Genomic DNA, 18074 nt, shown 5'->3' with positions numbered 1-18074 from the left:
CCGGTTTTGTTGATAATGTATGTATTTAGAAATTTTTTGATACGGCGTACACACACGATATCGAAGCAGAAATTATTGCAAATAGATGGTGCAAATAGGTTCTGGAAGTTTCTACGTGCTGCGGAGATTTACAATCTTATGGAAATGAATTAAATTGGAAAGAGTTTAAGACTTAATTAAGATTAAGATACAAGACTTGTACGAAAGAAATTACGATGGAAGATATATAAAAAATACGTAATTCCAAGTAAAGAATCAAAAGAATCATTCAGAATCTCAAAAATGCGCCGTTTTGTATTTATAAAATTATTATAAAAATTCACAAATTAGTCATTTTTGTAAAAATAATTACCTCAAAAAAACTCTACACATTTTCTTTTGTATATCCATGACCTAGAGACCTCTATTACGAAGAGAATAGAGTTTAGTGAAACAAAAAGATTCGAAATAAGGAGAAGTCCATATTATTGTGTTCTTGAATATAAACTATGTTTTGAGTTACAAGGTCTAGAAAAAAAAGAGCTATAAGTAGATTTCTATTGCTGTTTCTTGTAGCCTTCAGCTAGAACTACAAGATTAAGTTTTTGCTAACGTCCTTTGCTATAAACATATGAACGTGCTCCCTATCATAGCTTCTTCTATTGTATTGTAACACTGTAAGAGCGAGGATCTGGATTAGCATACACTATACCTGTACTTATTTCAATATATTTTTCTATTACAAATTCAGCCACTCATTCTATCAATCAACCTTAACAATTTTGACCGCTCTAGTGTTGACTGACATTTCCGATATATTTAATAAACCGTAATAATAAATATCAGCCTACTTGAAGATCGATTAAATGTTGTCTATTATAACTTTGTATAATTTTAAATAAATTATATATATTTCAAATATATTTGAAATAAATTATATACGATTTTAGAATAATAAATAAATTCAAATACTTTAGATTTTAGCGACAACCTCGTTTCTTTTATCAACTTTGCCAAGACGTTTTCATACTCGCAACTTGGAAGCAACAGCAAGCACGTATGAATTCCTAACATCTACTGTAAATGTTATTGTTCAGTTAAGGAGTCGTCTTATTAGCGTTAAAGGTACATAGGAGTTTCACTTATCTAACTTAAGATTTACTGCTGCAGTTCCAAGAACGGGTACACGTTGCATATTACGTGTTTGTGCTTACGGTCCGCCTTTAATTAACGAATTTACGGCAACTTGGAATATGTAATTTAGCTTAGACAAGTCATGTAATTAACATAATTCATTCACCAAGTTTTGTCCACGTTTTCTTGCATATGTTAAAGGAACACGGTGGTCCTACCCAATGTATTACACCGAAGATTCAAGTTGTATACGTATAAGCAATTTCGCTATTGAAACGTTAGCACGAATTAAGCTTCATTATGAATTCTGTTTACGCTGAAAAGATTATTGTATGGATATTTGTAACACAAAAGAATCGATAATACAATCCTAACGAGACAGTTCTAAGCGCAAAGGAAATATAGTTTAGATAGTAAGTTAGTGTGTAAAAATAAATAAAGCGCTCAAGCTTATCGCGGTTGGTGCAATTGGACGCGTAAAATTCAATTCCGCAAAAGTACCATTTTCCGCTTCTAGCACTTCACTCAACTGAATATAGTTAAAACAATTGTATCGTAAGATTACACGACTCAAAGTACGACTCAAAGTTGCGTATAACGTACAGCAACATCGAGCATGAAAGGGTCAAAGAGTCTATTTTTTAAAAATTGATTCTACCTGCACAATATCATTTTGAGAAGAATTTCTTTCCGATCGAATATCGAATATGTTTAAATGCAACTGGCATACATATCCTTAACGAGTACGAAGCAGATCTAACGAAAATACGATGAAAACTGAAACGTTCGTAACGCTGCTCAAGTGCCACGAAACCATTTTCTAGATTAACCGAAAATGTATCCGGAAATCCTGCCAGACGACCCTCTTACGGTGGTCAGTTGGTCATTTTATTATGGTTGTTACACAGCCTCCCCTCTGCAAATGGCGGCTGCCAGTAAATCCTGGCACTAATGCCCCAGTATAATCTTTTGAGCCACTTTCCTGTCCTGAACGAGTCTAATCTATTCAAATTTGTGCGGTGAAGGAAAACTTGATTCTATTTTTATTACCGTTTTTCTTCTTTTTTTTTTGTGAGAAAACGCACGCGGAACCACAGATACGAAAATACAGAATACGACCGAAGGATGACATTTAGAAGCGACATCGACTCGAAATCTCTCCAAATCGAAGCGAATGCACGTTTATCGCGTTAGAAAAAGCAAGAAATAGGAAAAGTAATAGAGAGTTCATGCGAAAACTAAACTAAAACTGTTAAAATTTTTCCGGCTACTATTTTGCTTTTGTGTTCTACCATTTATCATATATATGCGTCACTTTGTTTTTCTCTTATGTGCGCGAAAAGTACGTGTATATTTTGAACAAAACCAAGATACCCAGGTGTGAATTCAGAACTATACTTTATGCACTTCTCGTATCGTAGTACTTCGCGTGTTCTTGAAATATATTGCCCCTCACAGCGTATTTTATACACATACGAATATTTTTACTGTTGTATACAAAACGTTGCTTGTTCGCAGTTTAAAGTATCTCGTTTACTTTCGGAGGAACTCTATTGCGAATCTGCGTAGAAAATTGAGGTATACTCCTAGCGATGTGCAGAGAACTGTTAGGATTGTACTAATATAAATATTAGTAAATTATGGCATTGTGCGATATACGAAACTGGAATATAGAAGAAAATCCTCACATACAATTAAGAATATTTTTGACTAAATTGTGTTTCATAGATTTTTTCAATCGACGAATCATACGTGGTTCCTGTTTCTTGTCAGTAGATCGTGGATTTTTATGTATCTATGGGAAGCTTTAAAGTGCAAAAATCTAGAAAATGCACGTAATATGCAAAAATATAAATTATATTCAGAATGAGGTATACGAAATAAATCTTTATACAGGGTGGTTGGTAACTGGTGCTACAAGCGGAAAGGGGGTGATTCTACGCGAAAAAAGAAGTCGAAAATATAGAATAAAATTTTTTTTTTAATTTCTTTTCTTTTTTTTTTTTAATTTTTCCATCGAGACAACGATCTACAGTGAGATCCGTTATAACGAGACGTGATAAAGTGCACGCGTACCGAGCGAAAATTCAAAGTCGATTTTTTCGAAAACAAAGCCTCAAACGAAAAATTTTTATTCTATATTTTCTACTTCTTTTTTCGCGTAGAATCACCCCCTTTCCGCTTGTACCACCAGTTACCAACCATCCCGTATAAGTTTGTATTTCTTTAGTTATGTTAATAAAAATATGAAATTGATAAAGAATCGATAAAGAACAACTCTTGCAGTAGTAATCGGAATTTATCAAAAGAACGCGGGCTTATTCTCAAGAGCGAGGTTGTCCGAAATGTTTCTTTCGTTTTATAAAGAAATAATAGACGCACAATGTTTTTTGTTTTATACTAGTTTATTGAATTATGCACGAACATAATAGTAGAATTAGAACGAAATGGATCATACCTAATTCAATAAAATAATATAAAACAGAAATTGTTGCTCATCTATTATCGCCTTACGAAACGAAAGAAACTTTTCGGACGACCTAATATTAGATTAACGAACGATTCTTACAAAACGAGAAGAAAGATTCGAATGTCATAACGTGTGCGTATGAAACTGTACATAGAAAACAGGCGTACGACTACGACGGGAAACAAAGACGGACAGTTAGACGCGTGAATTTTATCGCGGCGGAAGCCATTCTTCGTGAGCCTCGTAAAAAGTTAGCACGGATGCACGAATAAAAAAGAGCCTGCAGCGAGAATCCAGTTTCCGGGCGCGCGTGCACCACATAAAATACTATCTTTTTTTTTTTCACCAGCCGTTCTTCGAGTCACGATACCTAGCCGAGCGGTCGTTGACGAACCACGAATAGAAAATTATGATAAAAGTTCGACGGGGCCGTTGGTTCAGTCGATGCATACGTTTCCGTTTCCATTCTCATTCGTACCGTGCCGTTTGAAAACGGGCAACGTCTAATTTCGCTAAATTAGCCGAGTTCTGACAGCGCCTGCACTCTAGGGAATGTTAACTAAAACCTGCGAACCAAAGCAGTTTATGGAGTCTCAGCCGCGAATAATTATGATAACGTCTAATATATAGAACGCTGTAGCTTTCGCCAATGAAAAGATCAAGTTTAGCATAGCTAATGAATGGATCGTTGCTTTTTACGCATTTACGCGCATAAAATTACGCCCATGTATTGCTTACAATTTTCTAACGGACAAATCAATAAAGTTGTATTTCTTTTCTTATATTCATAAATATTAAACATTAATTTGCATAAAAAATCGCAATCCGCCGATTAAGTACTCGTGATTTACGCGTTGACTAAACTCGCAAAACAAATGGTCCTATCCTTAAAATTAATCTCCTTATTAATTTCACTAATAATATTTAATAATATTTATCGCTATCAACTTTTGAAGAAGTTGAAACTCCTCGTTAAAAAGTTGGATCGATTCGAACGGTAAATGGAAACGTATAATTCGAAGTTAAAATTTCGCAATGGAAAACCTATGGAATAGGCAAAAAAGAAAGTAACATAAGAGGTCTATCTCTTCGCTATCGAATATTCGGATCGTTGGCACGAGCGGAGAGGGGCGAACAGTCAAGATAATACCGGACCGTTGGTAGCCCCCGTGAATAGTTACACGTTCGATTGCCACGGCCATGAATGTCTATCGAATCGACTCCAAGCTTTCGTAGGATCCATGTAAATACCAGTATCAAGGTTTCGAGTAGGCATTAGAGTGGTATTCAGTTTGCGTCGTGCCCGTTCAGCTACAATGCCTCGAAATGTCGGTTGAGTTTCACGCGGTCCTATTTTCCTGACCGGAGTGTATTGAACGCGAATAGAAGGAAAAGAAACATATCGGCTATGAATACAAATAGAACTGTCCAAGATATGCGTTGATACGTTCTGCACGTGTTACCATCTCTGCATCCGGCTACTCAACCGAACGCCGTATTTCCGATAGTAACTATCTTACCAATCATTGGCGTTTCCAGATATTTCCCGTTTAGTTCGATTTTTAGAGAGAATTTCATGGAAGTCCACGTAGGATTTCTTTAAAATATTTGGTCAAATTTGATTAGCAAGTACAATAGAGATGTAAAAAGGTGATTAGGCAAAGGAATGCGTTATTTGAAGTAAGATCTTAAGAAATAATATCATCTCATAGAGAGCGGTATGTATTTTCCTTGACTGCACTGTTCTTTCCCTGTATACTGTTCCATCGTTTCCAACTCTACACGATTCTCCAATTTGGATATTCCATTTATTCTTGCATCTCTTTTTCCTATAAATGTAGAAACGTACGGGTATAAAACGCTTCGATAACGGGTGTCCAGATAAAAGATATTCAGCGTACATCTAGTAACAAAGTTTTCGATGCAAATTAATATTCGCTAAATAGAATTCGTGACTTTTCTTTACGCAGGATGGTTGGTTATATATTCAACGGTACGAGGAACAAAATTGTTCAAGAATCGGCTCGTTCACGATGAGAAAAACGAAGGAAGCTATTACTGAGAGAATGGTCTCTGCGATTAAATTTCAGAAGCGGTCGCGATATGAACACGAAAAAAAAAAAAAAAAAAAGGAGAAACGAAAATCGGGCGGGTGTCCAGCGATCCGTTTCGAATCGACCACCTTAACGATCGAACGAATAAAAGAAGCGCCAGCGATCAAAAGGTTCGAATTTATTCCACTCTGTAGAGCATGTCATTCACGCTTCGCTCTACTTTCGTCCTGACCGAATCACTTTGTTTCGACGGACAATAAATGGTCATATGACCTGTGATCAATCTACCGAGAACGGTCTAATAAAATTTCGCTGATCGATCTCACCGATACTTTCTTCTAAATACCGATCGCTGAGAGGCTGGTTTATTGCGTTCCTCGATCTACTCGCTCGAAACGAGCGGCATTTCGAATGATACCGATCTGTTTTAATCTGATTGGTACCAGCGTCGATTATAATCGACGGTCGACTAAATTCGGCGATCATCAAACGCGTCCTACAGGAACCTCGTTTATGTCCTGCAACTTTTGATCGAGCAACTGAGTCGATCGACGTTAGATAGTTTAAATTCGTCCGTGTAAACACAACGTCAACCAAGTTGACGCAGCTTCCTATCGTTCGATCAGGGATAGCTGGTTCGTCTATCTTTGATTGGTTGTTTCAACTGTAGTTGCCTAATGTAAACGCGGCTATGCAGACTACGGTGCACTTTAGTCGACTGTTTATATCCTCCTGGTTAGTCGTTCTGGACGTTTCGTTCTATCAACTTTTGCGAAACTTCTCAACTTAAAAATAATTATTGGATTTCGATCGGCTGAAGGAAGTATCACGGTTCGTTCCATCGAGTATCAAACGGTGCTACGCGGCAAACGAGCGCCGTACGAAAGAGGTTAACGTTACCGGAAAGACTCTACTTTTAAGGCCGCACCTGTGGAACGATGGCGACGAAAAACGTTGGCAGAAGAACAACGGCGGCTAGACAGGGGAAAAACAGAACTGGGAAAATCTTGAAAAATACCTGCGTCTCCTTCGGCTGTTACTGGCTTCTCCGGACAATGGAATGGTTGAGTCACGGTATTCCCGGAGCACCGCAATGCCTCGAGTTATTTTTCAGAAGCTTCGCTTCCCATTTCCTGCTAGCCCGTCTGGAAAGATACGAAAGAAAATTTGTTGTCTTCCGACTCGGTCTTCATACACGCAATAGCTCGTGCAATAAAAACGCGGGCAATAATTCGCTCGCGTTGCCGTTACAAAGGAAGAGGCTCCGTGGTCGGATAGGAAAACAGGAAGCTTTAAGACTGATTCGCGTTACCGCAGCAACAGAGGATAAGACGGTTCGCGATGAAATACCGTGACAGTAATAGTAATGGGTATGATTGGTTGAAATCGAGCTAGTGACACGAGAAGTAACGTGATAGTGACGTGACTATAAATTTGGATTAAAAGAAGCTCGCTGGTAAATATATTCACCCTCGCGACAGGGTTACGTTGTTTCGGAACATGCGTATGAGAATAGACGTCGTGTTTGTACGATAACATAGGGAACCGTAATTTTATGTTTCCAGATAAATCTTCCACGAGTTTCTTTTTAAGCCTATTGCGTTTTTTCAGTCAAATCGTAATTTTCTATCATGTACCAGAAAGTTTCTCAAGTTTGAGGAAAACAAGAAAGAATCATTATTCGTATGCGTGACGATTATTATATTTTGTTTACGATTATTTTCTTAAGTAGTTATAAGCCTTTTATTCGATTAATACAATGGTAAGATTAAGGTATAAGGAAGTCGAGGATCGCAGCAGGGTTAATACTATTATAAGAGAAGCCTGTTTAGAAAGATGCGAAAGATTGCGTTTCTGTTTTATCGCTAATATGGATTTAATAAAAAAAAATATTGAAAAATATCGTTAACCAAAGAGTTTGGTACTCGTAAATGGTACGACAAAGAGTGGTAGCTTCCTTTTTTATCGTCTTGTTTCAATACCATAAAAGCAATCCAATATTTGATTTCATTGCCAAGATTCTCTCTTGCACGGTATTTCTTTTGAAAACGTATTTGGTTTTCATTGAAAAACGCCTGCTTTACGTATCGTCGAATTATACAAATTTTCTCATCGACAGTTTACGTTTGTACATACCATAATCGAGCGAGGAATTTCAAACTGAAACATTTTGGCAGTGAAATATGTAATTGCTAACGTGAATGTGTAAAGACACATTCCGCTTCGTTCACTGTGCTTGTAGTTGAAATTATCTTAACTACGCCGTAAATTCGGCGGAAAAATTGCCACAGGAATTCATGGATTCAAAGTGGCAACGTTTCCTGGAGAAGAACGGTCGCGACATTATGGAAATTATTGTCAGCGACAGAAATACGATGCATCGAACAACTGGTGAACGTTAGCGTGTGCGACGCGTCTCTATGAAACCGTCTAACGTTGAAGCAGTGGAGAAAAAAGAAAAAAAAACAGGGGAAAATAGGAGAACGTAAGGTGAGAGGGCGTGAAACGGGCAACAGGAGTCGTGAAGCATGAACCTTTACGATATTTGAAAAAAGAAATAAACGTGGAAAATGGATGATGGGTGTGGGCAAGGAAAGGAATATGAAACGCGGAAGAAGCTTGACGGGATAAAGGCACGGGTGATAAAGCGTAAAATGCAATATCTCTGTCTATTCGTTTGAAACGTTAGTTTTAACGCTCCGAAGTGATCAATTAAGGTTAACGTCATGTTTTTCACGCAAATTTCTATCGGAAGCATCATTTTCTGTTTCGATGCGTAGTCTTTGACGCTGATATTATGACCTCACGCGCGGCAAGTTGCCTTGACTGTCACGCAATTTTATACATACATGTACGTATTTCACCATAGAAGTTGTAATAAATTGAAATATATTACTCCTTAACATTTATTTCTTGAAAAATACAATATTGCATTCTCTCTGGAACTGTTCTCTAGCTCACTCATAGCGTTGAAAATATTTTGGTCGATTTAATTTGTCGTATTTTAATCATTTTTGAGATAATTTAATAGAACGTAGATCATTGATGATCACCGCGGAAGTTATCGTGTTAATATCCAAAGTATTTTTCGAAGAGTTTACTTTAGTACACTAATTTAGTACTTAATTTGTTATTTGCAGTACATTTATTACTATTGAACGCGCAGGAATTGTACAACCCTAAAAAATGCAGTCATTCTGCATTCGTAAAATGATTTCTAAATCTCGATGTTTGATTCCAATAGTCGATCGTACAAATAGTTAGAGATAGTTTTCTCCATAACATCCATGTCATAGTTACTCAAAGTATTAATTAATATTTCACCATGCGTCCCTTTTGCTTCCATCGAACTCATTTCTACGCGTATAACGTCTCTTCTTCTTATTTTTATTCGTAGATTTAATAACATTATACAGATACTTCGTAAACCGTTATGCTTTTTACTCATCTATAATATTAAAATCTTGTCGCCAAACAGTACAAAGATATTTCAAGTGTGTGTAGATAGGTGAACATGTGCGCGTGTGTAAAACCAACGAGAGGCAGAGGTTGCATGCAGCTCGATATTCCGCTTTAACGAGCAAAGAGCGCTGCGTGTAGAGCGGTTCGCAGATAATTTCGGTGAAAAAGGGACAGCGGGATGGGAAAAGAAAACGACGCCATACAAAATGAAATTTCCCTTTTCCGTCACCACTTATACGATGCACTCTGTGGTTCCGAGACGCTCGACCATAAACGAGACCGAGGATGGAGGTACTTCGGTCATACTTTGATGCCACCACGACCTCCATAACCCCCTGTTTTTTTATACACCCACGCACAGAAACGGCGCTTCTTGGTTTGCATTTTCGCCAAGAATAGCGGACGGAGTCGCATTTAGCTCTCTTTTTTCCTCCGTTGGGAAACCTAGTATTTAATGTAAATTTTGTACGGGTTCATTTAAAACGGAGAAACTTTGATGAGCGAAACGGGAGAAATTCGAAGGCAATCGTGCTGGAAATAACGTAACCTACAATAAAGTAACACAAAGAATAATTGGAAATTGCATATTACCTAGGCTAGTCTGTGAATTTTTATGCATCTACATATAGGAAATTTTAAAGTGTAAAATTACACAAAATGCACATAATACAAAAGAAAAAAAAATGTATAAAATATTCAAAGCGTAATGCTTTCTATATCACTTGGTAGAACAATTTTCCACCGATATTCTATTTTATAAACTACATTCTAAGAAATATAAATTTTCGTAAAAATCCACGGTCTACTTATCGCTGGCGGATCATCATTTATTTCAATTATTCCAAAATAAACTGAAAATTATTTCTATATCCGTTTCGCGATATCCAAACGGAACACAGCGCACCAACTACGTCCAACTTATTCGCATTCATTTCCCTGTAAACAGAGTTAAATTTCCAAGGGAACTTCTCACAATTTTCCATCACAATTCATCAAACGCTTGACACACTATGTTTTACCGTGAAACCATAATACTAGAACTCTGCGTTTCACAGACTCGGTCGGTCTCCTTCCTCTTCTATACAAGAAAGTTGCAAGGCGAAATTGCAAGGTGCACGAGTAAGGACTAAGGTATAGTATTGTTCGAGGCAGATCTCAAGAAGTTCTTGACGCGAGCACGTCTCGCCTGTCCCTTGGTAGATCGAAGCTAGCCAAACGAGAAGACGTATCGAACGGGGTGTTCATCCAGACAGTAGGAGCGAAAGGGAAAGATAAGACAGAGGAAGAAGGAGAGAGAGAGAGAGAGGAAGAGAAACAGAGGGCGGGGGACGAAAGAGAGAGTGTTGATCGTAGATCGCTACGAACCAGTCTGTCTTCTCAACCCCTTTTCCAACGGGACGAGTCCACAGAAGCAGTCAGCCAAGACGGATTGTCCTCGGTGAAACTTCCTTAATTATCTCGCGGTTCCAGGAATAATTCGGTCGATTCGAACAGGGTGGTTTACAAATCCGGTCGACATCTTGCGACAAACAAGCCGTCGCTCGTTGGGGACAAGCCTGCAAAACTAACGTAAAGGAGATGGGGGGAGTGGCGAAGAAGAGGATTCGACTCGCTTTACTCTCCTTCGAAACTGTAATTCCGGGTCCCCAGACCTTTGCCGCAGTTCGACTTTCCTACCGGTTCACGTTCGCCCATTGTCATTCGATTCGACGATTCTACGAATTTTTCCAGCGGCGGTAGCCTCTCACAAATTCGATCGCGCAGCTCGAAGTTTAGTCGAACTCCTTCTTGAGAAGCGCTATGCTGCTCTCTGATGAACATTTCACCGATGCGACTCGGTGAAAGTAGCGTACGAAGCTTCGAGTAGAAACGAAATACGATAGAGACGCTTGATTATTTTGATATCGAATTCAGGGAAGTCAAAATCGTTGAAACAGCGCGAGTATTGTTTTTCCCAGGGTTCGACGACGGCTACGGTATCGCGTTGGAAATAACAAAAATTTTCGGATTTCAGATCGCCATTGACGTCAAACATTTCTGGCACAAGTAAAATGACAAACGAGTAACGGGAAGCAAGCAACATGCGCGAATGACAAAACAGTCCAAAATTGCTCGAAAACTGGAACGGACGTTAGCTGGCTGTGTAAAAAATAGTAATGGAAAAGCCAATGTATGGACCTTGTGTCGTACGAAAAACATTCGACCCTTCAACTTCGAAATTCGTATAAATATTACTTACCTGTATGTTCAAAGCTTACTCGTAGATCCATACATTTTTAATTTTATTCGACGTTAACAAAAAAAAAAAAAAGAAAGAGAAGAAAGAACACTGAGCATTAATTTTCAATCGAATTTTATATTACTAGTTAAATAGAACGTAAACGGCGAAACATTACGAGATGGTTCCATAACCTGGAGAGGCAATAAGTTGCTTGTACTAAAACCCGATTAGTTTGATTTAAGAAATATTTTAATTGGAAATGAAAACCAAATAAAAGGAAATACATGCCATGAAACGCGCGTTTCAGAGGCTGAAATAAACAGGGTGGTGCAGAAGTCGTGAAAAGATCGGTAGAAGTATTCATAATATTTTTTAATTGAATTTCTTTTCTTTCGTTCGAGAACTTCTAAAGTTGTACCTGTAAGATCGATTATGAAAGGTTACGGCGTTATTCAACGAATTAAGATTATAAAGTTCTATTTCCAGAAATTGAGTTTCAATCGAACCTTTCGATCGATAGACTTGCCAGCACCTAATTTTTTCCATTTAGGTTGCCTCGAGGACAACGTGTAAATACGTAAATATACTTAAGGGCCATCGAGTAACTGAAAGAGAATATTCGAGCCGAAATACGGAAGTTAGTGACAGATACTATCATGGAGAATGTTCTTAGGAGCTCGACTTTGAGAGGCTGAGAATGGCGAGCACTTACGTAACTTAGTTTTTCATAGATAGCTGAATGAAATTTTCTCGCGGCTATATTTTATTGGTTCGCAAAGAGATAGATTTCGAATTAAATATTTTTTTAAATTATCAATATAAACGGCTTCGCGACTTTAGCAACATGTAACCTGTAGTCTCGCGCAATTGAAATTTCCAAGATAAATCGCTGGTTATATCCTAACAAGTTTGTATTATAAGAGAAGTGAGCATTCTTGAAGATGGAACGATAACACAGAGGAGTTTATAGTCGATAAATCGAAGTTTCTGTTTTGAAAGCAATGTTCTCAAGCACATACTTGAATTGTCGGATCCTCTCCTGAGACGTGATATGTCAGAAATACTTATTGAGATGCTCTGCTACGGAGACACTCTAAAACAAGCATGCTCGATATCTGACATTTCCCGCGAGTATTTTACTCCTGATTCTCACCTCGGCGGGCATCTTTATCGATTCGCTTTTAGCATAAACAGCAGACAAATTATTCTACGATACTCGCTTATCCTTCCAACAGTATTTTCACACTTAATATCCTCGTTACAAGTTTTTAGTAGGACGTTTCCGGATCTACGTTTACACATTTTTTCCTATTTTTACTCGTAGAACATAGCAGTAAAGTTCGATCGTTTAACTTTGAAACTCCTTAGAGTTTGGTACAAATTCAAAGTAAGACGTATGGTTGAAAGCCTCGCTGCATACTGATCGTTCATCGAAGAAAAATTCTCGTTGCACGATGCCCTTGAAGTGTTTGTAACATATAAAAATATTGCAGTCCTTACAGTCATATCTTCCAACGAGTGAAACGTAAAAATATTAAATCATTAATACTGGCGACCATAAGTGCTGTGACGTTAACTTAAATTCAATGCTTTCCGCTGGTTTCGTTCTTCATTTGTTTTTAATTACAAATCTGTTAATCCAGCTCGTAGGTGCCTCACAACGTAAAACGCTAAATAAAGTTATTAGAAAAGTAAAATGGAATAGTACAATTTATTAGAGTTTTGCAATAACTGGAATACGGGTGGAGGAAAGTTCCATTATAATCTGCAGACTTCGTTTCCCCTGTTGCTTTGCCTCTCCGTTGCATTTCAAATTTATCACAATAGAAAAGTTCTAAATAGAGCGAACGAATGAAGCGCGTTAATCCGATAATTCCCGAGCGTGCGTCTAACCTAGCAAATAACAATGTTTGGAAAATAGCAGGAATCACAGCTCGATATTCACAGTCGAACAGCAACGAACCGAAACGCGCCTCGAGAAGTGAAAGCAAACGTACAGGTAGAGACGTTAACGAAATTAAAACAAACTAGCAAGTAATTCGCTAAATACACGTGCGAGGGGAACGTTTTGAAACGTGTCGGGCGAGCCGTAGGATAGTTTCGTTCGGATTTCGGACCAGCACGTTTGGCATGACGATACGAATTTGCAACTCGACAGTTTACTGAGTTCCTTTACGAACCGGATGCCACGAACTTTACGTTCAACTGAAGATACAGCGAAATAGAATCGGGAGGTTAGCTCGACCAGAAACTGGAGAAACGGATGCCCGTATCCTGACGATGCCGGCGGTCGTTCCTGCGAGGTTTGTGTTTTCCAGACGACAGCCAGAGCTTTCGAAACTAAGCCTAAGGGTGTGAGACGAACGTGTCCTCGATGCGACGATGCTAACGATACTTGGACGAAAGAGGGTGGATATGGCGCTTCGAATGCCAAGAAAGCTGGCCTGGATCCTGCTAAACGAGCAAAACGATCGACAAAACTAAAGATAGAAGTTCGTTTGGCAAACGGCCCGTGATGGTCAGCCTTAAGCTCTGTCCGTAGTGACATTTATTGCGCCACCTATCTTACCATCCACGGCTTTCACCGGAAAAAGTATTCTCTTAACAACCGTGACATCGCACGTACGATTCCTCGCGAAACGCGTCCTTCGATGTAATTCGTTCTCTTACCGATTGGATCCGACTAATGGATATTTAATCGCCAGGGACAGTTTGCTTCGTCGCCTCTATTCGCGGTTTTAGTCTGCCGTGATTTATCTCAGCATTCTACCTACGGTTTACACGAAATATAGGAAAGAAATGTATTTTTAAATAACGTATATTATTAGAAGACGAGGATAAGGAAATCTTTGCAATTTTTCGTGCCAATAGTTCTTAGTAATCGGAGAATGGCTCTCGATACAGTGGCTACAAAAGGTACTTGTAAATAGATGGTACATTTATACGGAACGTGTGGAAGTGTATGTGAGCGTTGAAGGACGTCCAGGTCTTAGTTGAGACAAAGGCGATTAAAAGCGGTTAGAAGTTATTAAAAGCCATTAGAAGTGATTAGAAGAAATTAGAAAAAAACAAACAACGAAGCGAGTGGGTTATCGAGTCCTTCAGAGAGCTGAATAATTTATAAATAAATTTTAAACTATTTGTTTTTCCAAATCCTCTCTATACCTTAACAGTACGTACTTTTATTTTCCAACGAAGCGTCTTCTTATCAGATTCCATATTTTACTCGCGTAGCATAATATTTGTATAGCCATAAATGATATGAAATTTAATATACACAGACTTAATTAAATAGTATATAAATGCAATAGCGAATACAACAACGTAGAAATACTTTTCGTAGGGACAGGAAATTAATTTAATTTCATGCGGTTATATCGAGATGATACGATAAAGTAGTTTACTGGTGGAAAGTATCTCCATTTAAAGCTACACTCGTTCTCTTGCAATATTTCGAAGTCGACATCGTACAGAGAATTTATGTACATGAAATAATTTCTACATCAAAGTTATTTGAACTGCATTTGTGTCTTGAAGGGAAATTGAATAACCTTTATGACTTTATAATACGCCATGTGTTACGCTTGAGATATTGCATTCACCTACCTATATAACTTTGCTAAAACACTCTCGATTTTTATCTGTTCGTAGCGGCTTTCATTTTTGAGCAATTTCGGTAAATGGTCCCGAGCGAATTCTCATTCTATCGTGAAATATAACATTTCTTAAATTTCGATGACGACGCGAGCAATTTCGAAATATAGGATTTAAAAATAAAATCGATTACGCAGCGAAACATAACGGATTGGTTTTTAATTGGAGACATTATACAGTTTAAAGCGGTCCGTGAATACGTATCGATAATTCACGGACTGCGTATCAACAACTCTATAAACGTATCTAGGGAAATCATAAGAGCGTAAAGTTGTAATTTACGAGGCTATACGTACATTCGATCGTCGAGGCAGAAAATACATCTGCTTCGAAATTTCTGTTTCCTATCAATATGAATATCATTTTCAAGTAAATTCTCGGTTGTTCGAAGGAACGTATTTTAAGTTTAATAACCGGGCAAATTATATCGCAAAATATGAACAAATATCTGCCGAGGCATCTCTTCTATGTAGCGTAATTTTTTATTAGATGAATTTTCAATAGTAAACACGATTCGTTTATCGTTTAACAGACGAAGGTAATTGATCTTTAACGTAGACAAACGAATCTGCTCTTTGATAAAAGCTGCTTAATTTCCAAACACTAATATCGTGAAATTTTAATATCGATTTACAATTATTTCAAGCCTTCTATCAATCGCCATAGTTGAGCGCAAATTTTCACTGGTTTAATGGATTTTACATCGGTGCGCTTATCAAGGGCTCGCCATGTCGCCGTTTATCAAAATGTTATTATTCGGATAATCGTTAATTGCGTTGTAATGTACTTAAATGATTTGTTACCTCGCCATTCTAGATAAACTCGAAACTTTACGTATACATCGCATAATCGCGTATCTTCGCAGGGCTCTCCGATTTTCACCACGTTTACGTCAAAACATAAACGATTCCATAGGTTGGAAAAAATGCTACGTGAAAGTTAGTCACGTCATCAGAGACTTTTACTCAACGTCAAACGTTTTTCACGCGTTTAGTACGTAACAACTGTTTACGATAAATATACATACGTGTAAATTATATAGATATAACCGATAAATTAAACACGTCGCTACGTTATGATATAACGACGTTATTGATGAAGCATTCAAAATAGCTTCACAAGTGCTGAGTTTTAAACTATCCATTAGCCTATCCATAAATGCCATGATCGATCAACGCTTACATACGTTTTACGTAGGTATTAATATTCGCAGCCCAGCGAAACTCCTTAGTATCGGCGTATAATACGACAAATTAGTACTTGAAGTAATTTCTGTCCGATCGTGAAATGAAATAAAACGGGCAAGAGGAGTCGAACGATCGAACTTGAAACGACTTACTATCGAGCAAGATTTAGAAGCGTGTAGATTTAGAAGAAGATTTAGAAGTATGCCATTGATCGTACGTAGCAAGAACAGCAGATGCTTGCGAAATTAATCTTAATCGAAGGTTCAAATCCCGTAGCACGATGGAGCAAATTTCTGAATGAAAACGTGCGAACCACAAAATTATTCAACTCTGCGGATCATCGTGGAGGTGCGGTCGGGAATGTCTTCCGAAAATCTGAGACTTAATATTCATAGCAGGAGCGCGTCCCGTCGCGACCCCTGAATCCATTACCGACTTTCACAGGACCGATTAGTAATGAGGTCGGGATTTCATCCGACTTGCAGGATCGGCGGGGGATGGTAAAAAGAAGCGCGACGTCGTTTCCTGGAGTCTCGCGCTTCGCAGGAATATTAATCGAGCGAGAACAAGGCGGAAGCGAAGCGGGCTCGGCAATTCGTCGTCGGGCGTTCGAGTGGCGCGACGTCGGAACTGAAGAAGAATCGGCGAACGGAGGGTGAAAAACGGCTGACGAAGTAAAGGGCAAATGGTCGGTGCTCGTCCGCCAGAAGGATTTAAAACGGTCGAGTAAGCGGTAAATTCTAGGCTGGCTTCGTGCCTCGTGACCGATTCCATGGCGAATAAGTACGATGATACCTCGGGCAAGGGCCTATTCAAGCCCTTTCATTCCGCGCTTCTAGCTTCTAGCTTTCTCGATTCAGGACGAGTATATCTTATTCAGTCAATTCCGAGCTCTGCGACGTGTCCGCTATCCTAAGAAAATTGAATCGCTAAAAGAGTCACGGCAGACCGCGTGCGGTCTTCGACGAGCAAAAGCTCGACCGTTTCGAGTAGAAAGTCGAGTGGAGATCGTCGGAATATAGTCACGGACACGAGCCGTGATTTTTCTCAGGAGGTCAATCTACTCCGACGAATACGTGCCGAAGGATGAATACCGATGCTTCGGCCACCCTCGTGCCGAGAATGCCTCGCGAATGCCGTTCATCGTTTAGGGATCATTTCACCCTCGTCGATTTTACGGACCTGTTCATTAGGGGATCGTGATCGCTCGAGTGTCGGAACACCGACTTTGCGCATCCGCTCGCTCGGAAGCTATTCCCGATGATCTATCCCGGGTATTTACATCGAATTAATTCCATCTTTAGCCTTCTGCCGTTATTACGCGTCCGACGTTCTCAAGATCGTTTTCCAGTTAAAGAGTTCGAGATTAAAACACGTATCCGTGAAGATAAGGGACGAGATTTTTCGGATTTTCTAATTAAAGGTATTTTACAAATTCTTGTACTCGTACAGCTTCGAAAGGAAATAATATGCCGTGTCAAACTCTAAAATAAAAAGTACGAAAATAAAAAAGTACGAAAGTAAAAAGTACGAGTGTATTATGAAAAGTGTATAAAAGAACGCAAAAGGATATTTCGAATAAATAGTAAAGCAATGCCACAAATGTGAAGAGTAATAAATGAAGCCGCGACAGTTCTAACGAGGATATTTCTAGAACAATTAACGACGAAACATTAGCCATCTCAAAATTTGTAGAATGCTTATGTTTCGCTAATACGTCAGAACAAGCGGATTGCGAGTACTGACACTGACCACGACTGGGTTTGTAAAGGTAACTCCATTTCGAGGACCTTCGAGTCTAACTTAGTTTTCACTGTACCAATTGCCCAGTCGGCTAGGCAACCACGTACGTAGTTACGGCTTGTTTGTGACGGATGTTACCACCATGGAACGAGAATCGTTTCTACGACGGA

General features: G+C 38.7%; 1 protein-coding gene across 22 annotated transcripts in view; it reads right to left on the bottom strand.

The window, feature by feature from the left end:
• The window catches only part of LOC138179868 (TWiK family of potassium channels protein 7), a 322181-nt gene that overhangs the window by 113092 nt on the left and 191015 nt on the right, over positions 1-18074 (bottom strand). For 17 of the 22 annotated variants that reach the window (XM_069113087.1, XM_069113090.1, XM_069113077.1 and 14 more), the window contains one exon: positions 6656-6782. The exons of the other annotated variants lie outside the window; for them this stretch is intronic. The gene's annotated coding sequence lies outside the window, so the exon portion shown is untranslated. The remainder of the gene's footprint in view (positions 1-6655; positions 6783-18074) is intronic. 22 annotated transcript variants of the gene reach the window in all.

The sequence above is a fragment of the Bombus flavifrons genome, chromosome 5 (genome assembly GCF_040668555.2).
Source record: "Bombus flavifrons isolate JBK064 chromosome 5, iyBomFlav1_principal, whole genome shotgun sequence".
NCBI classification, from domain to species: domain Eukaryota; kingdom Metazoa; phylum Arthropoda; class Insecta; order Hymenoptera; family Apidae; genus Bombus; species Bombus flavifrons.
Note: the sequence above shows the minus strand (reverse complement) of the source record. Positions and strands in the feature narration are given on the sequence as shown.